This window comes from Macaca nemestrina, chromosome X (assembly GCF_043159975.1).
Source record: "Macaca nemestrina isolate mMacNem1 chromosome X, mMacNem.hap1, whole genome shotgun sequence".
NCBI classification, from domain to species: Eukaryota; Metazoa; Chordata; class Mammalia; order Primates; family Cercopithecidae; genus Macaca; species Macaca nemestrina.
This window is the reverse complement of record NC_092145.1, coordinates 122794390-122802187: the sequence shown is the minus strand read 5'-3', so window position 1 is coordinate 122802187 and position 7798 is coordinate 122794390.

The following is a 7798-nucleotide window of genomic DNA, read 5'->3' as shown; positions in this document are numbered from 1 at the left end:
CAAGTCCACATGATAGCTGGCTTCATTTCCTTCCTTTTGTCTGTTGACCATTGGTGGAACAAGTGCAATATCTGACCAGATGACCCAATCAATAGAGGAAGCTGGGGTAGAGTGATAGGGGCTACTAGAAGACTAAATCTGCAGGAGCTATGAAACTCCGACAAATTAATCACCCATGGGCTACATGTGACCCACAGACATGTTTTCTTTGGCCTGTATAATGTTGGGCTGCACAGTGTGTAAAAAAAAATATGACTCGGTGGTAAGCATTAAAGGAACAGTGCTTAATCCCCAACTTGTGATGTTTTCTTTCATGTCGTTCTCTGTGTACAGATTTATCAATTCATATAAAACCCCTGATATTTCTTTATTTCCTCGCTCCTTCCCTGAGAGGTAAAATGGCTCCTTTTTCCCTTTTTCTTTGTAGCTATTTCACCAGAAGAGCATGTTTCTGCCTTCAACTGGGCAATAATTCGAATTCTGGAGTTTAACATTGGAAAGACTAGCTGTCCTGAGATAAGTTACATTCTGGAACAGAAAGGTAATATTTTTATTTGAAGCTATCTTTATCTTCATCTCCCAATTGATTCAGAACTAAACTAGGAAAGAGGTGTACTATTTATGGGACCTCCTTAAACCCAAACACCATGTTCTAAAATATGGAAATTTTGAAATTGAGAGATTGTGCATCATAATTGATATTTACAGATTTTTTGAAAAAACTGGAAGATTAACCCTGAGCCCTTATTTCTAAATTGTGTGCTATACAACTCATCACAGTCCTTACTCCTTACTATTCCCTATTATTTGATACCTAGAATGAGAGACCATTGACATTGAGCCTCATGTGATAATAAAATTGTAGTAGACAGAATAATACACCCCCCACCATCACAAAGATGTTCACATTCTAATCCTCAGAACCTGTCAATATGTTCATGGCAAAAGGGATTTTGCAGGTGTGATTAAGCATAGGGACAATATCTGGGGTGGGCCCAATATCATCACGAGGTTCCTAATAAGGGAAATATGAAAACAAGAGGCTCAGAGTCAGAAATGATGGAAGCAGAGGTCAGAAAGGAAGGGGATTTGAAGATACTATACTGCTAGCTTTGAGGGTGCTGGAAGGAATCACTAGCCAAGGAATTTAAGTAGCCTCTAGAAAGTAGAAAAGGCAAGAAAAAGGATTCTCTCCTAGAAGTTCCAGAAAGGACACATCTCTGCTTATACCTTGATTTTAGATCAGTAAGACTATTTTGAACTTCTGGCTTCCAGAAATGTAAGTGAATAAATTTGTGTTGTTTTAGACCACCAAGTTTAAGTGGCAATTGGAAACTAATACAAAAACTAAGGAGAAAGTCAAGCACTTCTTACACTGGTATATCTATCACAAGAGGGAAAACAAATTAGATCAAGATGGCTATAAATTTCAGTAATAATGTGAGGTCAGAAGTTCAAGACCAGTCTGGTCAACATGGTGAAACCCCGTCTCTACTAAAAATACAAAAATTAGCTGCGCATGGTGGCAGGCGCCTGTAATCACAGCTACTCGGGAGGCTGAGGCCAAACACCACATGTTCTCACTCATAAGTGGGAGTTGAACAATGAGAACATATGGGCACAGGGAGGGGAACATCACACACCGGGGCCTGTCAGGAGGTAGGGGGCTAGGGGAGGGATAGCATTAGGAGAAACGCCTAATGTAGATGACGGGTTGATGGGTGCAGCAAACCAACATGGCACATGTATACCTACGTAACAAATCTGCACGTTCTGCACATGTATCCCAGAACTTAAAGTATAATAAAAAATAAAATAAATTTTAAAAAAATCTCTGGATACATGCTTCTCTTCTAACATTAAAGACTCTGAAGTAAGAACCACAGTGGTCATACAAACCTGGGGAGTGTTGCTCAGGCAGTTCCTTCCTACTAATGGCTGTGCCACTACTGCATTATTAATCAAAGCTTGTTCAGTCAACACTCTCTCCTGCCAACCTGTTCAACACAATCTGACACTTACTAAATGTGCTTCAAAGAAAAAAAAAAGAAAACACATGGCAAGATACATGAAAAATATTTAACTTCACTAACAACAGTAGCAATCAGAGAAATGCAACTATAACAAGATACCTATCAAATTGGCAACAATGAAAAAGTCTAGCAATACCATTTTGGTAAATATATGGAGAAATAGTACATTCTAGAGGGAATGTAAAATGATGCAACGACTTTAGAGGGCACTTTGGCATTACACTGCATTTAATAAAGAATGAGATAGCTATACATGTTGATTTAGCAATATCTAGCTACGTACTCTAGAGAAATCCGTATATGTGCACAAAAAGACTTATCCAGAAATGACTAGTGCAGCATAGTCAATAATAATAAGCAACATAAACGTCCCTCTGCAGGAGAATGGATGAACGGATGCACTGGAATATTATACCTCAGTTAAAATGAATGACATAGAGTATATGTATCAACATGACTAAATCTTTAAATTATAATGTGCAGTAAGAAAAACAAGCTGCAGAATAATATACAGTGCATAGTAATACATAAAAATAATACTCTTTTTGTGAAGTACGGCAACATACAACACAATAACATGCACTTTTTTCTTCGTACATACAAAATTGTAATAGTAAAATAACATGCAAAGGAATGCTAAGCATCATCACATTCGTGGCAGTGAACACCTCTGGAAAAGAGCAGCTAGAAATGAAAATTGAGGCATGAAGAGATCTTCATCTCGACCTGTAATGTTTATCTTATATTTTAGAAAGATAAACTAATAAAAATAAATAGGGCAAAATATTAACGTTTGGTGAAACTGGCTGGAGGATTTTGTTTTAGGAAGAACAAAACAAAACCTCAAGGAATAATCTGGCCTAGAAATTCCTTCTAGGATTGACAGTGGTACGTTGATCTACGTTCCTCAAATGGTGGATAGTTGAAAACTGAATTTGAAAACATGCTTTCTAATTATTTTAGATACATCCCCTACTCTATCATCAATGATAGAGTGAATAAAGAGCAACAGATAAAATTCATGAAATGCAGTGTTGAAAATTAAAGACGATGACATCAAGCAATCGGAATGCTAGAAGTGCCTCAGAAGAAGTTATCCTGGGCCGTTTTGCAAAATTTTTATTCATGTTTGGAAGTAACTACATTTGTGAACAGCTGTTTCTTCAGTGCAAAACTGAGAACTGAATAGAACTATATAATGTTCCCAGTTAAAGAAATCTAGACTAAATTCTTTACTGCACATCAAAAAGAGAAATAAAAGACCTTGACATTGACATCTTGGGCCTGAAGAAAAATGTTAGACTCACATGAAAGGATTAGAATATTACAAAAGCAAAACGAAAATTTTCCTGTTTCTATTTGTTTTTAAATTTCAAATTTAAAACATAATTTCTAATGTATGAATTATTAATACTGACATCAAAGCTTAAAAAATAAAGCTTAATTCTATTCATGACAGCTAATTTTTCTAATACCGTATATATTACCTACCTGCTCCCTATTGTCACACCCTTCCCCCTGCAATATGACTTGGCTGTTCTGGCATCTCACTTTATCTTTCATTATGTCTCTACCCAGTGCTGTATCAAGGAGAGTAGTCAGAATGGTCCTCTCTGGGTATAAACAATAAGAGGGTGCATTGTCTGGAGGGAATTTAAAGACAATAATAAAACTGATCAAGAGTTGCTCTGCTTTTAAAATGTTTTTGGTATGAAATTATCTTATTTCACCTTCATTTTTAATTGAAATTTGTATTGATAAATAGACTTTATGCAATTGTAAGAAATAATAGGGAGAGATCCTATGTATTTGTTTCCCAGTTCCCCCAGTGCTAACATTTTGCAAAACTGGAGCACAATGTCACAGCCAGGATATTGGCATTGATAAAATTTGATTTTATTCAGATTTCTCCGTTTTACTTGTACTCATTTGTGTGTATATTTAGTTCTGCACAATTTTATGACGTCTAGGTTTGTGTATCCACCACCACAGCCAAGATACCGAACAGCTCCAAAACAAGGATTCCTTGTGTTGCCCTTTTATAACCATACCAAATTCCCTCCTGCCTCCTGATGGAGGAGGCTCCTCTCCCTTCACCATCTCTGTCCTCTGACATCCACTAATCTTTTCTCCATTTTTAACTATTGGTTAAAAATTTTTATATAGATTAAATCATACAGTATGTATTATTCTGAGATTGGCTTTTTTTTTTTTTTTTTTTTTTGAAACAAGTTCTCACTCTATCTCCCAGGCTAGGGTGCAATGTCATGATCACAGCTCACTGCAGCCTGGCCCTCCTGGTCTCAGGCGATCCTCCTGCCTCAGCCTTCGAAGCATCTGGAACCATAAGTTCACACCACCACACTGGCCACTTTTTAAATTTATCTTTTGGTAGAGATGGGGGTCTCCTTATGTTGCGCAGGCTGGTCTCAAACTCCTGGGTTCAAGTGATCCTCCTGCCTTGGCCTCCCAAAGTGCTGGAATTACAGGCCTGAGTCGCTGCACCCGGCTGAGATTGACTTTTATACTTAATACAATTCCCTGGAGATTCATGCTATTTGTTGCACATATCAAGTGTTTTTTTGTTTTTGTTTTTGGTTTTGGTAGTATTATATGTATGTACCACAGTTTGTTAAGCCATTCACCCATTGATGGATATCTGAGTGGCTTCTAGATTATTGCTATTACTTATAAAGCTGTTATGAACACTCATGTCTAGGTTACTGGTCTATTTTTTTTATCACCATGTGCTGGAAATTCTGTCATCTGCTGGAGTAGACTATTCCCATCAACCTGTTTCCTGCCTAGTACATCATGCTCTCCGCCACAATTGCTGCTGATACCATTATCAATACTGCTGCTGGTGTTAGTAGTATTGAAGCTTGGACAGTCTTCCCTGGATTGGAGAGTGGTAGAGAGACGAGAGGGCATCTGTAGCCACAGCTCTGCCATTAAGAAAACGTGGGCTAATCCTTAACCAGACTCAAGTGTTTCTGCTTCTCTCTTCATCTGCACTCTTCTCCACCTGTTGACTAATACTCTCCTTATTTTCTAATCCAAAATTCAGAGGGAACTAGTTTGCTTGGCTTAGCTAATGTACCTGCTGCCTTAGGGGTTTAAAATCCATCTATGGATGATCCATCACTGGGTCAGGTGCTCATGCCTAATGCAATATGTAATCACTCCTAAGTAGAGCATCTGTTTCCCCAAGCTGAAGGGCAGGATTATTTGATCTGTGGGCTACGCAATTTCTGCTAACAGGAGGTATTGAGTGGGCCATGATTGCAATGTCCAGTATGCATGGAAAATTCTCTAGGCAAACTAGATACCCATCTTAATCCTAAAGTAAGCAAAAAATAATAAAACACTCACAAAGTGTTGAATTTTTATAATAATGTTCTTCAAAAAATATGGTTGTAAAATAAACTTCAAGATAAGAAGATACAAAATAATCTGTAATCTAGTGAAAAGTTAGGTGATGTGTATCAAAAAGGAATAATCTAGTTTTGGAAAAATTGATGTATAGCCCTGCTTTCTTACAATAAAGAGATCACAAGTTTGGTTTACTGATAAGGATCCTCTGAGTCCAAGATGATAAAATCATAATAGGTAAATGTGTTTTGTGTTCGATTGTTTATAACAGTAAAAAAAAAAAAAAAAAGGCTCAAATCATTAAGGTACAATTTTTAAAGTGACCACAAAACATTACTTACTCTAATGTAGGGGTTGGTAAACTCTAACCAGCCTGCTACTTATTTTTATATGTAAAGTTTTATTGGAACACAGTCATACCCATCCATTTACTTGTCAACAGCTGCTTTTACACTACAGTGGCATACTTGAGTAGTTGCAAAAACCTTCAAAGCCTCAAATATTTACTAGCTGGCCTTTTACAAAAAAAGTTTGCTTTGTTTAATTACCAAGAACCCATTACACCAATCCTGACTATTTTTGGTGGTATACTGTATGAGCATTAGCTGCAAAAGCCCATGTTAATTCATGCAACTTAACCCATATCAAATTCCTAGCCTACAAAATTAGAGGTTATAGAAAGGTCAGTACATACCACAATCTAATCATTTTCAAAGAGATTTTCTCCATAAGGCCTTATAAGAAATAAAAATAAATTGACAGAATTTTCATTAAATAATACTTCCTCATCTAAAACTCTGCCCTGAGAAATCTAGATTGAAATATCTCAAGTTAAAGCTGGTTGCTATGGTCTGAATGTTTGTGTCTTATCCAAATTCATGTCAAAGCCTAAATACTAATGTGGTGGTGTTGGGAGGTGGGGCCTTTGGTAGGTGATTAAGTTATGAGTATGGAGCCCTCATGATTGGGATTACTGCCCTTACAAAAGAGACCCCAGAGAGCTGCCTTGCTCCTTCCACCTTGTGGAGACACAGCTAGAGGCTGTCGTCTATGAGCCAGGAAGCAGGCTCTCACTAGACTGAATCTGTCAGTGCCTTGATCTTGGACTTCTCAACCTCCAGAACTGTGAGAAATAAATTCTTACTGTTTATAAGTCACCCAGTTTATGGTATTTTGTTATAGAAGCCCAAACCGACTAAGACAATGGCATTCATGAAAAATGTATCTAAAAAGATAAAGCATTCAATAAAATTAAAAGGTATGCATTTGCCATAAAGTTGAATATTTATTACTAGATAAGCCCAGGCAACAAATTCCCTGACCCAGTTGGGGGTAGCTGTGAAGGAACTTTCTGATATGGTTCTCATCTTTTAAGGATCCCAGAATGGGGGTGGTTGCCCACATTTTGTCTTCCATAGGGACAAGATATATCATACTAGCAGTCCTGCAAGTGTCTGTAGAGGATGCTAGCTTTAACCGTGAGATCCTCAGAAGCCATTTGGGGAGAGGACATTCTTCATGAAGCAATTGGGGCTATTTCTATCTAGACCTGAATTGTCAATACATCATATATATCCAAGAATGATGTGGAATGATATTCAGTGGGACCACAGGGAGAATTACAGTTTGCAACTAGACAAAGTGGGCTAGAGTCTCCTAAACTACTGATGTTAAGGCATACTGATGATAGTCATCTAAATCTTCTAAGAGATGAATGTTTAAGATCTTTTTGGATGGGCAGGGTGGCTCACGCTTGTAACCCCGGCATTTCGAGGCCAAGGCTTGGACTACAGGCATGCGCCAGCACGCCAAGGTAATTTTTGTATTTTTAGTAGAGACAGGGTTTTGCCATGTAGGCCAGGCTGGTCTCAAACTCCTGCCCTCAGGTGATCCACCTGCCTCAGTCTCCCTAAGTGCTGGGATTACAGGCATGAGCCACCATGCCCAGCCTTAATCTTTGCTTTGGTATCTGCTATAAGAATGACTTCTGCCACAAAAAGTCACACACTTTTCTCCCACTTAAAAAAAAAAAACTGTTATCAAAAATAGAGAACTATTCTTACTTAAACTTTGAAAATATAATCCTGGACATCCTAAGATTAAAGAATGTGATGATGAAAGCAGGTAGTAATAATATATTCAATGACTCATAATTAGGTAACACTCAACTTGGAAAGAAGAGCAGAAAGTACTTTCACTAGAGAAATCGTAATGCGAGGTTGCCATCATTTAGGCAGCATATGGGTACTTTACAAACATAAAATTAGAATGTTACAAAATTCCTTTGAATACCCTAATTTTACAAACTTAAAGTCGTTAATTAAAAACAACAACACAATTGCAAGTTGACAAATAAGACAGAATCCCTTGCAAAAAATAATCATTAAAAATTA